The 21,200-nt window shown below is 47.8% G+C and overlaps 1 long non-coding RNA gene across 1 annotated transcript in view; it reads right to left on the bottom strand.

Annotated features, from left to right (window-relative positions):
- Positions 1–1,350: 1,350 nt before the first annotated feature.
- The window catches only part of LOC139279318 (uncharacterized), a 65,919-nt gene continuing 46,069 nt past the window's right edge, over positions 1,351–21,200 (bottom strand). Inside the window, exon 3 of the long non-coding RNA XR_011596442.1 lies at positions 1,351–3,175. This is a non-coding gene — a long non-coding RNA (uncharacterized lncRNA). The remainder of the gene's footprint in view (positions 3,176–21,200) is intronic.

The raw sequence follows: 21,200 nt of genomic DNA, 5'->3' as shown, positions 1-21,200 counted from the left end.
TGAGGGAGAGGGATTGAGAGACACCAATCAGTGTACAGATATCTCCCTGAGGGCGAGAATGAGAGACTCCAGTCAGTGTACAGATATCTCCGTGAGGGAGAGAGAGACTGAGAGACACCAATCAGTGTACAGATATCTTCCTGAGGGAGAGACTGAGAAACCCCAGTCAGTGTACGGATATCTCTACGAGGGAGAGACTGAGAGACCTCAGTCAGTGTACAGATATCTCCCTGAGGGAGAGACTGAGAGACCTCAGTCAGTGTACAGATATCTCCGTAAGGGAGAGGGAATGAGAGACACCAGTCAGTGTACAGATATCTCTCTGTGGGAGAGACTGAGAGACACCAGTTATTGTATAGATATCTCCGTGAGGGAGAGAGAGACTGAGAGACACCAAAAAGGAGGGAGAGAGAAAACAGGGAATTACAGACCGGTCAGCCTGACATCGGTAGTGGGTAAAATGATGGAATCAATTATTAAGGATGTCATAGCAGTGCATTTGGAAAGAGGTAATATGATAGGTCCAAGTCAGCATGGATTTGTGAAAGGGAAATCATGCTTGACAAATCTTCTGGAATTTTTTGAGGATGTTTCCAGTAGAGTGGACAAGGGAGAACCAGTTGATGTGGTATATTTGGACTTTCAGAAGGCTTTCGACAAGGTCCCACACAAGAGATTAATGTGCAAAGTTAAAGCACATGGGATTGGGGGTAGTGTGCTGACATGGATTGAGAACTGGTTGTCAGACAGGAAGCAAAGAATAGGAGTAAATGGGGACTTTTCAGAATGGCAGGCAGTGACTAGTGGGGTACCGCAAGGTTCTGTGCTGGGGCCCCAGCTGTTTACACTGTACATTAATGATTTAGACGAGGGGATTAAATGTAGTATCTCCAAATTTGCGGATGACACTAAGTTGGGTGGCAGTGTGAGCTGCAAGGAGGATTCTATGAGGCTGCAGAGCGACTTGGATAGGTTAGGTGAGTGGGCAAATGCATGGCAGATGAAGTATAATGTGGATAAATGTGAGGTTATCCACTTTGGTGGTAAAACAGAGAGACAGACTATTATCTGAATGGTGACAGATTAGGAAAAGGGCAGGTGCAAAGAGACCTGGGTGTCATGGTACATCAGTCATTGAAGGTTGGCATGCAGGTACAGCAGGCGGTTAAGAAAGCAAATGGCATGTTGGCCTTCATAGCGAGGGGATTTGAGTACAAGGGCAGGGAGGTGTTGCTACAATTGTACAGGGCCTTGGTGAGGCCACACCTGGAGTATTGTGTACAGTTTTGGTCTCCTAACCTGAGGAAGGACATTCTTGCTATTGAGGGAGTGCAGCGAAGGTTCACCAGACTGATTCCCGGGATGGCGGAACTGACCTATCAAGAAAGACTGGATCAACTGGGCTTGTATTCACTGGAGTTCAGAAGAATGAGAGGAGACCTCATAGAAACGTTTAAAATTCTGACGGGGTTAGACAGGTTAGATGCAGGAAGAATGTTCCCAATGTTGGGGAAGTCCAGAACCAGGGGACACAGTCTAAGGATAAGGGGGAAGCCATTTAGGACCGAGATGAGGAGGAATTTCTTCACCCAGAGAGTGGTGAACCTGTGGAATTCTCTACCACAGAAAGTTGTTGAGGCCAATTCACTAAATATATTCAAAAAGGAGTTAGATGAAGTCCTTACTACTAGGGGAATCAAGGGGTATGGTGAGAAAGCAGGAATGGGGTACTGAAGTCGCATGTTCAGCCATGAACTCATTGAATGGCGGTGCAGGCTAGAAGGGCCGAATGGCCTACTCCTGCACCTATTTTCTATGTTTCTATGTTTCTAAGTACAGATATCTCCGTGATGGAGAGGGACTGAGAGACACCAATCAGTGTACAGATATCTTCCTGAGGGAGAGACTGAGAAACCCCAGTCAGTGTACGGATATCTCTACGAGGGAGAGAGGGACTGAACGACACCAGTCAGTGTGCAGATATCTCCCTGAGGGAGAGACTGAGAGATCTCAGTCAGTGTACAGATATCTTCTGGGAGAGACTGAAAGACACTAGTCAGTGTATAGATATCTCCGAGGGAGAAACAGCAGTTGGCAACAACCTAGCATTTTGTGTTGGCGAGGCTTGTGGGTGAGCACCAGTGTGTGTGATATTCCTCTGACCATTGTTTTCTAGGAAGCACTGCCCCATTCAGAGTACACAGCTTATGTCTCCATTGAGAGAATGGACAGAGGAACCGTAAAGGAACCCGTTTAGCATTTGTCTGTTAATCTGAGCAAGAGTAATTTCTAGGCCAAGATGACATTTCACAAGATAAGCCTTTAGCCTCACTCATCCACCCTCAGTCTCCCCACCACACACTGTCTCTTCAATGACCCATGGGTTTTGCCTCCATTACCTTGCCCAGAGGCCCATTCCATGCGTTGAAGAACTTCATGACCTTTGGCCCATGTCCGAGTGTCATTGTTTAATTTGAAGTATTTTCTGGATTTTTTTAATGGTGTTAAAGACCTTGTTCAATACCTTCCAATATATGGAATTTTATGGTAAATTTAAAATGCTTTGATTTTGAGGTTTGTTGCATGTATATGTACCGAGTTGGTATGGTAACCAACTGGTTATGGTACTGGGTTAGCAACCCAGAGTTGGAATCCCACCAGAGCATGTCGTTAAACTGAATTCAATCAATCAATGGATTGGAACTAGACTAGGAAAGCTGCAGGCTTGTTGTTAAAAACCCAACTGGTTCTCTCCAAGTCTTTGAGGGAAGGGAACCCATCACCCCAACCCAATCTGGCCTACACGTGACTCCAGTCCTACACTATACGGTTGACTCTGAATGCCCTCAGGGTCAATAGGAGTGGGTGATAAATATTGGCTTTGGCAACGTGGCTCACATCCCAAGAACAAGTGGAATAAAGATATAGAGAGCAAATTTAAAAATTGGTATGTGTGTTGTGTTTCCTGGGTGTTGACTCCACTGAGTTTGCTCAGGGGAGTTACATTTCATCCTTTGTCTGGAGGCCCATGGAGCAGGTATCTCCAGTTGCCTTTGCCGCAGTATCTGGTGGGGTTTCGGTGCAGGTACTGGTGATGGAAGTCCTCGCCATGGGAGAAATCTTCCGACTCTCGGATTTCAGTCGCGATTTTGCCAAATCCCTCATTCGTCAATTCCTAAAAACGATACAAAGCAGAAACATGAGCGGTGACGTCGCTTCCGGCAGCTGATCTTAAAGGGGAGGGGACCCCAGTGACATTTCTACATGGGGCTTGATCTCGGGAAAGCTGCACACCACTTCACATCCTGCGTAGGCAATGTGATGATGCTTTTACAGGTTACACAAGAGGACTGTTTGATCTCCTGCCCTCAGAATACCATTTCCATCATATTCACACTGCACAGCAACAAGGAGCAGGAGGCCGCCATTCAGCCCCTCGGGCCTATTCCGCTAATCAATTAGATCATGGCTCATCTGTATCTTAACTCCATCTACGTGCCTTGGTTCCGTAACCCTTATTACCCTTGCTTAACAAAAACCTATCCATCTCAGTTTTGAGATTTTCATTTGACCCCCAGCCTCAACAGATTTTTGGGGGAGAGAGTTCCAGATTTCCACGACCCTTTGTGTGAAGAAGTGCTTCCTGACATCACCTGAACAGCCTAGCTCTATTTTTAAGGTTATGCCCCCTTGTTCTGGACTCCCCCCACCAGAGGAAATTGTTTTCCTCTATCTACCCCATCAATTCATCTTCAACACCTCGATTGGATCATCACTTGATCTTGTACACCCGAGGGAACATCCAGTGTTCTAGCCTCAGTCACCCTTCCTGCGAACCCATTCCAGCTGTTGATCACCTACCTGACATCTGTCCGAAACTTGCCTTGTAACAACCCTGGACCTGTTGAGCAACGCCTCAATTTCAAAATTCTCATCCTTATTTTCAAATCCCTCCATGGCCTCAGCCCTCCATAGCTCTGTAATCTCCTCCCAGCCCCACAACCATCCTCCAAACCCCCCACCCCAAGTAGTCTGCGCTCCTCTAATTCTGCCCTCCTGAGCATCCGTGATTATAATCGCTCAACCATTGGTGGCCGTGCCTTCTGTTGCCTCGGCCCCAAGCTCTGCAACTCCCTGCCTAAACCTCTCCGCTTCTCTACCTCTCTTTCCTCTTTCAAGACGCTCCTTAAAACCTACCTCTTCGACCAAGCTTTTGGTCACCTGTCCTAATTTCTCCTTATGCAGCTCGGTGTCAAATTTTTTGTCTCATAAAACTCCTGTGAAGCGCCTTGGGACGTTTCTCTATGTTAAAGGCGCTATATAAATACAAGTTGTTGTTGTGGTTGTCTTCTCACCCTGCCGCCCTGGAGTATGTGAACAGAGTGTTCTGGGAGTATCCTCTGAATTCCTTTAAATGTGACCTCTCTCAGATCATAGAATAGAAACATCGAATCATAGAATAGTACAGCACATCTCCATAAATCTGAGCACTCTGGTTATCGACCCTTCAACCACTGAACACAGTTTCTAATTATTTACTCTATCCAAACCTTTCATGATTTTAAACACTTCTATGAAAACTCCTCTTAGCCTTCTCGGCTTAAGGAGAACAAGCCCAGCTTCTCCAGTCTATCCTTCTTCTTCTTAGACAGTGCCCCTGGAGTCGAGGACCTTGGGGAACATCACTGTATAACCCTCTCCAGTCTGAAAAACAGCCGTTCACCACAACTCTCTGTTTTCTATCCCTTAGCCAATTTTGTAACCATGTTACTGCCCCTTTTATCTCATTGTGCTAACAAGCCTAGAGGGCCCAAACTTGGTGGCTTTACCGCCGGCTGCCGGCGAGTTTTTTTGGGCGGTCTCCCCCTCAGTGCTATTTTGGTGGAGGCCTCCCGCCAGCGGGAGAGGAGTACCGCTGGGAAGCGCCCACTGACGGTCGCTGGCGCGCAAGGCGCGTAAGTGTCCTCCCGCCCACCGAGCTGCCATTTTGGTGCAGGCGGGAGTCGGCGGCAGCAGGGGGAAGGTCCACTCCCTGGAGGCAGGTCTAACCCCGACGGTAAGTAAGAAGACCTGCAAAAAAAAGGTTAGTGAACTGCTTTTATTTATTTTTCAGCGATTAATGTGTTTGGGGTCCTCTGAAGGTCTTCCAGTGGGTTCTTTTTTTGGTGAAAATGTTTATTTTTATATGCTCCCCCTCCCTGGGCCCGACTCAATCCTCGGTGGCACTTTGGCGAGGATCGCATTTGCCGCCGAGATTGGGAGCTCCGCCCACTGCCGCCCAGATTCACGTGTACGTCGTTATTTTGCCGCCGGGCGGTACTGGCAGAGCTTTTAGAGGAATCTCCCTGGCAAAGTACTGCCAGGTCTCTCGGCGGCCCTTTGGGCGGCACTTGGGTGGGCCTTGGCTTTGACCAAGTTTGGGCCCAATATGTGGTACTTTATCAAATGCACTTTGAAAGCCCATATACACATCAACTGCACTACCCACAATCGCCCTCTGTTACCTCATCCAAAAATTCAATCAAGTTAGTCAAACACGATTTGACCTTAACAAATCCATGCTGCCTCTCCTTTATTAGTCCGTGCTTGATGCATGTCATGACTGAAGAGCCCAAACTCATCTGGCTGCTTCCCAAATTTCTTCCCTCACACACTGCCCTCCATCCCTAGGCCCTGGGGGCTCCAATGCTTCCTATAAGCTGCAGTCTTTGCCGGTCCCACACAGCCCAGGACCAGCTGTTTCAATGTTAAGTTTCGAAACTGTGAATGGGCCTTAAAGGGGCCTCACACCCAAAACAAAAATTTGGGGGAACACTGGGGGACACCCTTACGTCACAGTGACTAGACTTGTAGCCGATACACCAGGGCTGGGCTGACATGGTGTGTGTGTGTGTGTTCATGTGTGTGTTTATGTCTTGGTTGGTGTGTGTGTGTGGTGTTTATGTGTGTGCGTGCGTTCACAAGTCCAGGTGCGTGTGTGTGCGCGCGCGGGTGTATGTGCACGGGTGTGTGTGTGTGCATGTGTGTGTGTGTGAGTGCATGTGTGTGTGTGTGTGCACGTGCAGCCCATCGCTAAGTGAGATTCGGTCTTCATGCTCTGCATGTTTCACAGCTGGGCCTTAATCCACGAAGCACTATCCTAGCCTAGGGCCCTCGCTATGTCCAATAATCATCATCAGACACAAAATGAAAAGCAGAAGGGAGGCCAGGGTGCTGACTGGAAGCAGCGTGTGTGAATCTCAGAATGTCCTGCTGTAGATCCCCCAACAGTAGACAAAGCAGAGCAGGGAGCAGTGCTGTGGCAAAAATGGAAACCCTGTCAGCTGTGACTCAGTGGGTAGCACTCTCGCCTCTGAGTCGGAAGGTTGTGGGTTCAAGTCCCACTCCAGGAATTTGAGCACTTAAAAAAATCTAGGCTGACACTCTATTGCAGTGCTGAGGGAGTGCTGCACTGTCAGAGGGTGCTGTCTTTTGGATGAGACATTAAACCAAGGCCCCGTCTACCCTCTCAGCTGGATGTAAAAGATCCCATGGCACTATTTCGAAGAAGGGCATCAGAGTTATCCCCTGTGTCCTGGCCAATATTTATCCCTCAATCATCATAACAGAAACAGATTATCAGGTCATTATCACATTGCTGTTTGTGGGAACTTGCTGTGCACAGGTTGGATGCCATATTTCCTACAGTACAACAGTGACTACACTCCAAAAAGTACTTAATTGGCTGTAAAGCACTTTGAGATGTCTGGTGATCGTGAAAGGCGCTATATAAATGCAAGTCTTTCTTATTAATCCACGAGCATCGCACGCACAAGGGGTTTATTGGGCTGACCAGAATGGGTTTCTTCATCCCACCCAGACAGGATGTAGACGCTCAACTCCGTGACATGATCTGTGAGTAAAGCTCCCTCCGTCCTGTACCAGTACATTAGAGTGAAGCTGGCAGTGCAGGACCGCATCGTACCGTTGGGTGCTGCGCATGTGCGGCCGGATCGAGTGAGGATGCGCGGTACCAAACGGACACGCATGCACAGAGAGAGTCAGAAACGTGGTGCAAATAATCACTGTGGATAAATATTGGCCCAAGGCACTGGGGAGAACTTCCCTGCTCTTCTTTGAAATGGTGCCATGGGATCTTTTACCTCCACCCAAGAGAGCAGACGATTTTTGGTTCGATGTCTCATCCGAAAGACAGCATCTCCGATATTGCGGCACTCCCTCAGTACTGCACTAGGAGTGTCAGCCTGGATTTTTGTGCTCAAGTCTCTGAGGTGGGAGACGTAATGTAAAGTGCGGTACGGCAGTCAGGATCGATGAGACCCCCATGGAGGAATAGCCTGCCAGTACTGACAGTTTGGGATCACCCGTTGCACAAGATATCGCAGGAGCCCTGGCCATATGTCATCGAGTCCTTTCAAGAGATGAGGGGAGAAAATTCTAAGGGAATGCTTCTTAAAATATATCGACAACTAGTTTGTGGATTTGTTCTGGTAAGGTCCTTCAGTTTGAAAGAGGTTAAACTCATGTCATCACTGACGGTTGCGCTTCCAGCTGCCGACACTGCCCACTGACAGCACAGGCCGGCAGTGATCAGCCAAGCTCCTCTTCAACAGGCTCCTCAGGATCTGGTGAGGCAGGAGGTGTATAGTGACACCTGCTGGTTCCCCCACACTCACATCTCTCCATACATTAGTCTGACAGACAATTCGTGCAAAGATCTCTGTTCTCAAAGGCAGCTGGGACAGTAGAACCGATGGCAGCCCTGTCTGTGTGTCTGTGTCTATGTGTCCCTGTAGGTATGTGGGTCTGCGTGCCCCTGTGGGTGTTTGTGGGTGTCTGTGTCTGTGTGTGTCTGTCTGTGTCCCTGTTTCTGTGTCCCTGCGTCAGTGTGTCCCCGTGTCTCTGTGTCTGTGTGGATCTATGTGTCCTTGTTTGTCTCTGTGCCCCTGTGTGTTTGTGTGTCCTTGGGTCTGTGTCTGTGTGTCTAGCTGTCCCTGTGTCTGTGCGTCCGTGTGTTCTTGTGTCTGTCTATGTCTGTGTGTGTCTGTGTGTCTCTGGGTCTGTGTCTCCCTGTGTCTCTGTGTGTCTGTGTCCCTGTCTCTGTGTCTGTTCCTGTGTGTCTCTGTTCCTGTCTGTCCCTGTCTGTGTGTCCCTGGGTCTGTCTGTCTGTCCATGTCTCCCTGTGTCCGTGCGCCCCTGTGTCCTTGTGTCAGTCTGTATGTCTGTGTCCCTGTCTGTCTGTGTGTCCCTGTGTGTCCCTGTGTCCCTCTATCTCTGTGTCCCTATGTGTCTGTGTGGGACTGTGTGCTCCTGTACCTGTGTGTGTCAGTGTGTTGTGTGGGTTTGCATGTCCCTGTTTGACTCAGTGTCCCTGTGTCTGTGTGTCCCTGTGTCTGTCTGTCTGTCCCTGTGTGTCTCTGTGTGTCCCTGTGTCTGTGTGTGTCGGTGTCTATGTGTCCCTGTGTCTGTGTGTCCCTGTGTCTGTGTGTGTCGGTGTCTATGTGTCCCTGTGTCTGTGTGTTCCTATGTCTGTGTGTGTCGGTGTCTATGTGTCTGTGTGTCCCTGTTTGATCTGTGCAAGTGTCTCTCTGTCTGTGTGTCCATGTGGGTCTGTGTCTCCCTATCTGTCTGTGTGTGTCTCTCTGTCTGACCCTGTGTCTGTGCACTTGTCCTGTTACTTGTTCTATGTTTAAACCATGCATACTGTTCACACATGACCCGTTCTCTATAACTTCCATTATCCACCTCCTGTTGACGCCTGTCTAATCACTGACCAAAATATTTTGACTCCTCAGATTCCCCCTCAGATCCTTTGACACAAGGTCACAGTAATAGTTTCCAGTGCGTTGGTTGAAACACTGGGTGCTGACATCACTAATCTAACACAGTGCTCCCCTCCCTGGGTGCAGCGACAAACACTGATTCAACAACAACAGCAGCAAAACCTTGCATTTATATAGGCGTTTCACAGGAGCGTTGTCACACAAAATCAAGCCCCATAAGGAGATGTTAGGGATAGGTGACCAAAAGCTTGGTCAAAGAGGTGGATTTTAAGGAGTAGGAGTGTATTAAAGGAGAAGAGAGAGGCAGAGATGTTTAGGGAGGGAATTCCAGAGCTTAGGGCCTAGGCAGTTGAAGGCACGGGCACCGATGGTGGGACGAAGGAAATTGGGGATGCACAAGAGGCCAGAATTGGAGAAGCACAGAGATCCCCCCCCGACCCTCCCCTCCCCTCCATCTATCCCTCCCCTCCCCTGCCCTCCCCTCCCCTCTGTCTATCCCTCCCTCCCTCTCCTCCGCCGTCCCTCCCTCCCTCTGTCTATCCCTCCCCTCCCTCTGTCTATCGCTCCCCTCCCTCCCTTCCTCTCCCTCCACACGAGGCTTCTGTAACCCTCTGATTATTTTCAAAAGCTTTGTAGAAAGGAGGCAAAATGGGAAAGGGGGACGAGGAGATAACCCGCGGAGTTTATAAAGCCAAGCTTCCCTATTCAGAGGCCAGCCCTGATGTCAGACTCAGTTGAATGTAATTACTTCCTGAAGGGGAAGAATTAAAGCGAGCATTTGGTTCTCAGTACATCCGGTCACGGGCCGCCGCCGCTGCCTGCTGATCACACTGCTCCCGCTACTGCCAGCCCAGGTTCCCCCACCATCGCTTTCTTCCAGTGCTCAATGGTAGAAATGAACTAGCAGTGAGTGCCTCAATGATAATAGCACCAATCGCCGCCAACACGTGTCCTTTTGTGTGCTGAAGAAAGATAGTGACTCCCTTCCATCAGATACCAGTGTGTAGTTACACCATACCCCGAGTGTGTAATTATTCACTCGCTGGTTCCACACAATGTCACTGCACTCTCTTCATCCACCTCCTCCTGGCTCTGTATCGTACCCGTGTGTTAACTGACGGGGAGCCTGCCAGCAACATAGGTCAAAAAGCTTGTGTAGTGGAGGAGCTACTGAGAAACAGAGAGGAGGGAGGGGGTGGGGGGGGAGAAAGAAGTGGAGAGGGAGAAAAGCGGGTGAGAGGGAGAAGAGAGAGAGAGAGAGACATGAGGAGAGAGGGAAAGAGATATACAGACAGGAGGAGAGAGAGAGACAAAGGGGGAGAGAGTGAGAGAGAGAGAAAAACAGAGGAGGATAGAGGGAGGAGAGAGAGAGATAGAGGGAGGAGAGAGAGAAAGAGGGGGAAAGAGAGACGGAGAGAGAGAAAGAGGGGAGAGGCAGAGGAGGAGAGAGGGACAGAGGAGAGAGAAAGAAAGACAGAGGAGGAGGGAGGGAGGAGAGAGACAGAGGAGGAGAGAGGGGCAAGCAAGGGAGAAAAGAGGGAGGAGATGGAGGGAGAAAGGGGAATAGAGGGAAGAGAAAGACACAGAGAAAGGTGAAATGGGAGGGAGGAACGAGAAGGAAACAGAAAGTAATGAAACCTCGGGAAAACAAGTCCTGTCCATTACTTTCCTGGTGACTACTTTGCAATTTTTAGTTTGTTTTTACTGCATTGTGCAATCAGAGGGAGCAGTAAGTGATCGAGGCTGACAGCCCCGGAAAGGAAATGGTGCAAAGTGGGGCAAGAGACACTGTCGGGAAAAAGAATGGTGGTGGTATGTGGGAAATGACAACACATATCAGACAGCAGAAGAGAGGGAGGTGGCAGGGAGAGAGAGAGAGACTTGCATTATATAGTGCCTTTCACAACCACAGGATGTCCCAAAGTGCTTTACAACCAAGGAAATACTTTTGAAGTGCAGTCACTGTTGTAATGTGGGAAACGCGGCAGCCAATTTGCGCATAGCAAGCTCCCACAAACCATCATCATCATAGGGCAGTACCTCGAAGCAAGGATGACTTGTTTCCACGCCAAAAAGTTCACAGGTGTTTCAATGAAGGACACGATGTTCCAAATCCTGAACTACATCTTGAAGGGTGGAAGATGCCTGTACGTGGATTTTTTTTAACGTGTGGTGGCTGTTGCACATCAGTCACCAAACGGGCTTGACAGAGCGAGGTCTTGGTCCAGTGGCAAGAGTTAACCAAGACGACTGGAGACCAGCTCTGCTGCACGGACCTAGTGTGCACACATATCGCAGTGTGGGCTAGCCCGTGTTGCCCCTGGGCCCTCGCCTCTTCTGGGCCCCAAACTCAAAATATTCTGTGTAGTACTGGGCCCAATTTACTCAATCTCTCCTCATGGGACAACCCTCTCATCCTAGGGATCGGTTTGGTGAACCTTCACCTCACAGACACCAGTATGATAATGACCAGGTAATCTGTTTTTGTTATGTTGGTAGAGGGACAAAAATTGGCCAGGACAGCGGGGAGAACTCCCCTGCTCTGCTTCAAAATAGTGCCGTGGGATCTTTTACATCCACCCGAGAGATCAGACGGGACCTTGGTTTAAGGTCTCATCTGAAAGACGGCACCTCCGACAGTGCAGAACTCCCTCAGCACTGCATTGGAGTGTCAGCCAAATCTCAAATCACTGGAGTGGGACTTGAACCCACGATCTTTCACAATCACTAGAGAAAAGAGGAGAGTAAAGGGGAAAGTGCATCAGGCTTCAAGAGTTAATACATCAGTGGTTCCCATGGTTTATGCCGGCACCATCTGTAGCCAGGTGTGTCCCTCGAGTGTTGGAGCCCTCAGCCAATCGCGATGCTGCACAGTAACTCAGTTGCTCCGGCACTTTCACCATCACCTATCAGGGCGGGCGATTGCCTTTTGACATCAGACAGCAAAAGCACAGCAAACTATTGAAAATAATCATGGCTTCAAACAGAGTGATGCAAGGACAGGAATCAGCAGAGCCCTCTGCACCTCGAGTCAAAGAACACAATCAGAGTCTTTACTCAGGTTAACAAGATCTGCTTTAAAACGGCAACAGATTCCATAAAGATACATCCCAGGCTCAAGCTGGGCATTCCATTGGGGAACAAACCTTCCCATTCAATCCCACTGTATAGGATTCTAATAGACCGATCTCTTCCCGTTCACTCCCATTGCACAGAATTTCAATGGATCAAACCTTTCCCATTCACTCCCATTGTACAGAATTCCAAAGGATCAAACTCCTGCAACCATCTGTAAACTTGGAGGTACAAGGCCTAATGATATATTATATGATATTGTAGCAGTGGGAGTGAAAGGTTTTTACCTCCAATTGTCTCCTCTTCTGTCGGTGTGATATGTTTCACATGATCTGGCACCCAGGATGTCGCTCGCATTCTTCTCATGCGAACCTATATTATGAGTACTGGCAGCCAAGTTGACCATGGCGGGCATTGCAGGCGAGCATCAGTTGTGACCTTGCCAGCTCTCCACACAAATGGACTGTCCAGCAGGGGTGACTAGGCATCAATCAGTGCGGGAACCTGGCTGACCTTTGCCTTGCACTGGGGGAACGGAGGCCACTGTCGCGCCCTTACTACTGCCCCGCCAAAGGACAGCACCAAGCAAGTAGTCGTGATGCACCGAGGAATGGACTTGTGAACTAGTGCCATTCATAAACTCTGAGCTCTGCTCTCACTCTCATCCAAAGGCCTCGGATCCATTCGATTTTGCAGATCAGCCACTCACAACAACAACAACAACTTGCATTTATACAGCGCCTTTAACATAGTAGAACTTCCCAAGGGGCTTCACAGGAGCGATTATCAAACAAAATTTGACACCGAGCCACTTTAAGAGATATTAGAACATGTGACCAAAAAGCTTCATCAAAGAGGTAGATTTTAAGGAGCATCTTGAAGGAGGATAGGTAGAGAGCGGAGAGATTTAGAGAGGGAGTTCCAGAGTCTAGGGCCTAGATGGCCGCCAATGGTGGGGCGAAGGAAATTGGGGAAGCGCAAGAGGCCAGAATTAAAGGAGTGCAGTGATCTTGGAGGGTTGTAGGAGGTTACAGAGCTAGGGAAGGGGGAGGCCATGGAGGGATTTGAAAACAAGGATGGAGAATTTTTAAAGCGAGACATTGCCCGACCGAGTGCCAATGTAGGTCGGTGAGCACAGGGGTGATGGGTGAGCGGGACTCGGTGCGAGTTAGGACATGGGCAGCTGTGTTTTGGATGAGCTCAAGTTTACGGAGGGTGGAAGGTGGGAGGCCGGCCAAGAGAGCATTTGGAATAGTCGCGTCTGGAGCCAGCAGCAACATGGATAAGATTTCAGCTGAGGTAGGGGCGATGTTACGGAGGTGGAATTAGGCAGTCTTGGTGACGGAGAGGATATGGGGTTGGAAGGTCAAATCGGACTCACAGCAGAAGGCGACACCTCCTCAGGCTGCATATGTTGTGGGGAGCGCTGGGACAGCTAATAAAGGAATGGAAATCTCCATCGGATCAACGCCCCTCGCTCTCAGGGTATTTATTTCTGAGGCTCCCTTTTTCTCGCCCACGTTCAATCAAGCCTCAAATTAAATGATAATGAAATCTCTCAGAAAGCGCACAGCCCAGGATCAGTCTGCTATTAGTGCACCTGGATCATAGAGTAACAAGGGGCTCCGGAATAAAACTGTTAAAATAGAGCTTCACTGAAAGCAGCAGCTGTACTCGGACAATACCAGTAATTACTACACTGCAGGGCCGGCTATAATTACAGAGTTGATTAAAGCCTACAAGTCACATAACTACAAGGATGGCAGCTCTTAAAGGGAGGTTAACACCCCCACAACTCCCCCTCCCCACCCGCCACCTCGCACACACACAACTTACCCCCTCCCCGGTACCGCCCCCCTCCGCCAACCGCAACAACAGCAACCAATCTTTCGGATAAGGGTTGAGAGATAAATATCAGCCAGGACGCCAGGAAGAACTCCCCCCTGCTCTTCTTCAAAATAGTAGCCATGGGATCTTTTACGTCCACCTGAGAGAGGGCAGACAGGGCCTCAGTTTAACGTCTCATCTGAAAGACAGCAGAGTCGGCAGTGCAGCACCGGGAGTGTCAGCCTGAATTAAGTGCTCACGTCTCTGGAGTCAGACTTCGAATCCAAAACCTTCGGACTCGGCGGCGAGAGTGCTACCCACTGAGCCACTGCTGGCGAAATCGAGGAAGACAGGAATTACAGTCTCTGTCACAGGTGGGACAGACAGTGGTTGAAGGAAAGGGTGGGTGGGGAATCTGGTTTTCCGCACACTCCTTCCGCTGTCTGCGTTTGGTCTCTGCATGCTCTCGGCGAACAAGACTCGAGGTGCTCAGCGCCCTCCCGGATGCTCTTCCTCCACTTAGGGCGGTCTTGGGCCAAGGATTCCCAGATGTCGGTGGGGATGTTGCACTTTATCAAGGAGGCTTTCAGGGTGTCCTTGAAACATTTCCTCTGCCCACGTGGGGCTCGCTTGCCGTGTAGGAGTTCCGATTAGAACACTTGCTTTGGGAGTCTCGTGTCGGGCACGCGGACGAATGGAGCTGGTCGAGTGTGGTCAGCGCTTCGATGCTGGGGATGTTGGCCTGAGTGAGAACACTGATGTTGTTGCGTCTATTCTCCCAGGGGATTTGCAGAATCTTGCGGAGACAGCGCTGGTGGTACTTCTCCAGTGCTTTGAGGTGCCTACTGTATATGGTCCACGTCTCTGAGCCATACAGGAGGGCGGGTATCACTACTGCCCTGTAGACCATAAGCTTGGTGCCAGATTTGAGGTCCTGGTCTTCAAACACTCTCTTCCTCATGCGATCGAAGGCTGCGCTGACACACTGGAGGAGGTGTTGGACCTCGTTGTCGATGTCTGCCCTTGCTGATAGTAGACTCCCAAGGTATGGAAAATGGTCTACATTGTCCAAGGCTATGCCATGGATCTTGATGACTGGGGGGGCAGTGCTGTGTGGCGGGGTCAGGTTGGTGGAAGACCTTTATCTTATGGATGTTTAATGTAAGGCCTATGCTTTCGTACACCTCAGTGAAGATGATGACGATGGTTTGGAGTTCAGCCTCTGAACGTGGCAGACGCAAGCATCGTCCACCTACTGTAGTTCGACGACAGAGAATGGGATGACCTTGGATCTAGCCTGGAGGTGACGAAGGTTGAACAGGTTCCCACTGGTTCTGTAGTTCAGTTCAACCCCAGCGGGGAGTTTCTTGAGAGTGAGATAGAACATTGCAGCGAGGAAGATCGAGAAGAGTGTTGGCGCGATGGCGCAGCCCTGCTTGACCCCGGTCCGGATGTGGATTGGGTCTGTGGTGGATCTGTTGGTCAGGATCAACGCTTGCATATCGTCGTGGAGCAGGCGGAGGATGGTGACAAACTTTTGGGGACAGCCGAAACGGAGGAGGATGCTCCATAGACCCTCGCGGTTAACAGTGTCAAAGGCCTTTGTGAGGTCAAAGAAGGCCATATACAAGGGTTGGTGCTGTTCCCTGCATTTCTCTTGTAGTTATTGCGTGTGAAGATCATGTCCGCTGTACCCCTTGGTGGATGGAATCCACATTGTGACTCTAGGAGGAGCTCTTCAGCCACAGGGAGAAGACGGTTGAGGAGGATTCTTGCGATGACGTTCCCAGTGGTCGGCAGCAGGGAGATTCCTCTGTAGTTGCTGCAGTCGGACTTGTTCCCTTTTTTGAAAATGGTCATGATTACAGCATCTCTGAGATCTCCCGGCATGCTCTCCTCCTTCCAGATAAGAGAAATGAGGTCATACTTTTGTGCCAATAGTGCTTCTCCGCCATACTTTAGTGCCTCAGTGGGGATTCCAACTGCTCCTAATGCCTTGTTGTTCTTGAGCTGACAGATGGCCTTTTCTACCTCGTGCAGGATGGAGTCGAGGACACTCGGGTCAAAGGAAGAGTCTCGATTAAGGAGATCTTCGAAGTGCTCCTTCCAGCAGGCCTTAAATGTCTCAGTGTCCTTGATGAGTGTTCTTGGCCAGCAGTGGGGTGGGGCCTTGGGTGCTTTGGCCGAAGGTGGCTGTTGTAGAGAGTCGAAAGATATATATAGACTTAGGCATTAGGCACCTGCTGGATATTTAGAACTCACATAAGCTTAAATGGACACACACATAAAATGGCTGCCCAGGCATTATGGGAAATCAGGTAGTCAAACTGTGAACTGTTGAACGTTCACTGACCGAGCAATAACCCTGTGAGGCCCACTGTAGGAATGCCTGGGAAGGCAGAGATAAGAAGGAAGCCATCTCCTGTGAACAAGGCCATAAACCAATTAATTCCCCAGGAAGAAAGATAAGAGGGAAACCATTTGCTGTAAACAAGGCTACAAACCAATTATTTCTCCCAGATGAAAGAACTAGGGAGAGAACATATAAAGTCATCGATCAACCCAAATTGACAATGGTTCCCTGGTTACTAGGAGAATTCTATTGGATTAAAAAACCTATATGTAATCTATAATCGTTATGATTGGCTTGTGTCCAGCCGTGATGAGCTGTGTAACTGCAGTAAGCTGTTTTTTAACTGTTGTAAAACATATAAAGGTACATGTAACTCTTTGTTCTGTGAAGAGAAACCTGGATACGGTCCTGAGTTTTTCCTTCCCGCTGAGCGTAATAAAGCTGCTTCAGCATTGGAACCGACCCTGAGTGTTGAGTGATTCTTCTAAGAAAACACTAACGCTAACAATGGCGTAGTCGGCAGGATTTCCCGGAGTCGCTGGACGCCCTTGGAAAAAAAACCCGGGTGAGTATAAAAAACAATTTTTAAGTATAAAGGGTGCGGAAGGTGGAAGCTGGTTGATCGACATGAGGAGACGGTCTAATATCTCAAACGCCTAGCCTGAGCCTGAATTAAGAGGACTTTTGTCCCACGTGACGGCCAGGAACCAAGTAGGCGTAGGGAACACACTTAGACCGTGGGATCGTGATACCGAGAGACATCTTCCGGACCCAGTAGTGTAATTTGAAATACCCCGGGATAGAACCAAGCGGTGTACAGCGGCTAACGGAATCCAAACCTGTGAACAGGGTCGGACCAACAGGCTGAGCGGTGGTAGGTAGTCGTTAAGGATATGTAGAGCACTGCGGGAATTGCTTAAACGCGTTTTTAAGAATTGTATAAGTTTGTGTAACAGCAGAACTTGTGACCTGACAGTAGCCAAGAGACAGTTTACTACAAGTCGCGCTAGAAAGAAAGCGGACCGCTGAGAGTAGATTCCTAACGATACCAGTCCTACCCAGGAATGGCCATGAAAACAAGTAAACTCGAGTGGGGACCAGAAGGGTCGCTTACCCGCCAACTGGCGGAAAAACAAAAGAAGCTAATTGAAAAAATGATTAAAGCAGGGTGGAATCCTCAGGAATTAGTTATGTGAGGAATTATTTAGATAAAACTACGAATTCCCTGAAAGGTCATGGATCCAAAAATAGAGCCGGCCAAAACAAGAAGAGAGACTGTTGTAAATGTCTGATCGTTGAGTGAGAAATGTCTGTGTGATTTTTGACTGCAGAATGAATTTTTGTTTTATGTTTTCATGTTCCGAAAGCCTGGTTGGAAGAGGAATGCAAGTGTCTGTTTATTTTAGAAACAGAGTGAAAGTCTTTTTTTTTAAACCCTTTGTAATGTTGTCCTGTATGTGGGAAGTTTTAAGACATTTAAGTTAGAAACGCAGGTGTGGATTTATTCGGATGATAAGTTACGGAGCTAGGAGAATAAACAAATAAAGAATAGGTTTGTTGAGCAAAATATTTATTTGACATGCTCACTTACTTGCCGAAAGAAAACATGCAATGATTGATTGGGTTGAAAGACATAAATTTAGTCTCGGAATGAGATAAAGAATGCTTTAAAAAAAAAGAGCTTCTAAAAAAAAAAGTTTCAAATAAAGATTGAAATTACAAAGTTTGAATTGGGATTTTGAGATATTCAGAGAAGGCACAGGAAATACTGAGGTGGATTTAAAAAAAAAAAGATTAAATTAAATCTGATCAGGTCAAACTCCTGGGCAAGTGGCGAGCTATCTGCGAAGGTGTAAAAGGAACTTTTGGAAAATGTTAAAAAACAGCAAGCTTTAGTAACGGCTTTGAAACTGGAGCATTTTGAGATAACGAAAGGCAGCACTCAAACTCTCAAAGCTGGTCTCCATTCCAGTTATGGAGAAAAAGAAAAAGATAAAGACGCCACTTTGAAAGTAAACAAATTAACAACTTTATGGAGTTACGAACCCTCCGTGTAAAATACAAAACCTAATTTGAAGAAAGAAAAAAAAAAAGATGTAACGGACTAAATGGAAAAAGACATAACTTACTAAATACTAGTTGATGTTTGCTGTGAAAAAAGATATTGGTTTAATTAGAAGAGGAAAAAAAAAAAATTGGAATAAGTAAAAAACACTCTACATGGATTCGAATTTTCAATTATGAAAAAGTTTCAATGCAGTTTGAAAAGATTTCCAAAATGTCCCGAACAGTCTAAACAAGCAGGAGGGTTTTGAAGATAACGAGGAGAAAGAGAGAAATAAAAAAAAACAGAATTGAATTTCAGTAAACAAAATTGCTATTGTATGTGTGGTCTTGTTTTAAAACAATTTAAAAAAAAAAATTCTTTGGCAAGTACTTGAATTAGAAGTTAAGAAAACATTGGAGTTTACTCTAATGATTTATGCTGTTTAACGGATTCCTAATTTCGAAGCCAGTTTTGAAGGCACAAAGACTTTTTTTTTCAGATGATTACGTGAAGTCACGTAATGACATCAGGTCTTCTTACAAACCTGGAAAGGAGTTAACCCTTTCCATTGACAGCCGTTTTATACTGAACATTATTAATTTGGATTTCTTAATAGGGAAAAAAAAGACTCACCTAACAGAGGAAACAAAAATAAAAACAGAACTAGCTTATGTAATAATACTTGCCTGATACAATAAAGAAATAGATATTCAATAAAACAAATTGAAGAGTTAAAAGCTAAGATAAACAGGCTGGAAGAGATAACGGGACTAGATGGATAGTGCAGTGCGCAGCTATAGCACCATCACCTCTGGCAATAGAGCCAATGTACCCCACGGTGGGTAGGTGTAGTCCACAAACCCAACCTAACGGTAAAGCAGACAGCGATGTTTGGAGGAATAGCTTTGGCCTTGGTCATAATAGGAGTTTGGGTAATATTTAAGTGGGTAAAGACACGGGCGCACGCCCTACAGATTCAGCTCGAAATGGTTCGATTATAACCTTGTCCTTCTGATTTTGCAGGGTGACAGGGACACTCGTAGAGCAAAAAAACTTAACCCCTGGTGACGACCAGGCCGTCTGTTTAAAATTACAGATAATACTTACCGGAATGGGAATACGAAAGGCGCTACTCGTAATATGGATAGCCCTGCGACATGCACGTACCCTGGGCAACACCGACGGACAGCAGAGCACGCTGGAAATAAACAACTATATGAACTATGGAGTCTTGTTTAATTTAACGGACGGAATGTGCATCCCAGCAACCAAGGACTGGAGCAAGGACAGGACTTATTTTAATGCATGGTTACAAGTGAATCCTAATAAGAATCCTAATAAGAATAAGAGTATGTGTACAGTGCTCCACGGGTATAAGGAGCAGATGCATTAAACGGAGGGATGTCAAAGGGCCTGATGAATGTACTTTCGGCATAATTTGCGCGCCTCCGGGACAATCCCAGCAATCAGTCATCCGCAAGAAGGGAATGGGGCTGTGTGGGTATTACGAGGAGGCGGGGGCGGCTGCAATATAATTGTATGTATGTTTCTCACCCCCTCCGACACCGCGCCCCATAAGAATCACTACATTGCCCGAAGAACTGCCTTGTCCCATAACTACTAAGGGACCAGAAAATGGGATTGCAATGTACAACGAAGGGGAATTATTGTATGATAATGTTAAACATGAAATTGTGCCTGTTCTGATCAATATTTCAGGCATCCAGATGCCGGAATATTGTACCGAACAGTCAAGGAAGATGTACAATGTATTAAGTAAAGTCGTAATGCAGCAGGCTGCCGATGCCATGGGTGCCAGTAAGTTCCGGGGACAGGGGTTAGCACCCAGGGTGAAGAGGGAAATAGTAAATGATGTTGCTACCGTTTTCAATACAGGAACCTCCGTAGTGAACTCGATAGACATACAAGGGCTAAATGAGAGGGTAGAACAGCTTAAAGGGGTGATGAAGGGGTTATTGGAGAGGGTGGAGCAAAACCAGGAAGACCAGGCCAACCTAGGAAAGGAGGGGGCCGAAATCCAGTTGGATGGCATCTCAGTCCTGGAAGCTCACGCTAAAACCATCAATCACCTCATTGATAGAGAACAAAAAGATACAATAAAGCAAAGACAGGGGCAACTCTGTCATGCTTATGGTCTGTGGATGGTGGGACAGATCCGCCACAACCTCAACCAGATCCAACGCGGGGAGGTACCCGATTGGATAGACAGTTCACATTTAGCTCAGTTGGCGAACCAAAGGGGGACACTGGATAATTGTACTCTGAAGGGACTGACCCGAGTATACCCCGCAATTCCAGATTGCCAGATGGGTAGGACTACCGGGATAGGGATAGTCCTGTTGATCCCCATAGCAACGCCGGACTCAGGGCCGTTCCCCTTATACCAACTAGAGAATATCGGAGTAATACGGGAAAATGTCTCCATACGCTACTACCTGACCACCACCTCTGCCGTTCGTCGAAACAACATACTTACCGGGATTTCCCTAGCAGATTGCAAGCAAAGGGGGGAAATCACAGTATGCCCTCACCCGGTGGGCCGAGGCGAACTAGACGAGTGCGGGTTTAACCGAACCGACGGGTGTGTACTAGAAATAGTGCCCGCACACATGCACTTCGCGAGGGCAGGCTACGGAGGGAGGGGAAGATACTGCGTCTCTACTACTGAGCGTTCATACCAGTATAATGACCTGCAGTGCCCTATACCGCAGCCAAACTTTTGCTTTACACCACTACGACCTGTCGCGATTGGGCAAGCGCATATCACCCAGGTTAGGCGCCGGAAGTCCGAAGTTATTGAAGTAACTGATCAGCTCCATGATCATTTGCAGGATTATGACGAGCCAGAGCAGGTCCCTATCCCACATCTAACCGAAGTATTACGGGAGTTGAGGCTCAGAGTGGGTCAATCTGTAAAACTCTATCACCAGCTACAAACTAAAATCAAAGAAGATACCGAGGTAGACTTACAAAGTCAGAGTTGGTGGAGAAAGGTCTGGGACTGGGGAATAAATGTGAACATCCACCCATGGATTCGAATTATTTCACACACACTGGTCGGAATACAATTAATCTTAGCAATAACATGGGGCGT

Source organism: Pristiophorus japonicus, chromosome 14 (genome assembly GCF_044704955.1).
Source record: "Pristiophorus japonicus isolate sPriJap1 chromosome 14, sPriJap1.hap1, whole genome shotgun sequence".
NCBI classification, from domain to species: domain Eukaryota; kingdom Metazoa; phylum Chordata; class Chondrichthyes; family Pristiophoridae; genus Pristiophorus; species Pristiophorus japonicus.
This window is presented reverse-complemented; position numbering and strand designations above follow the sequence as displayed.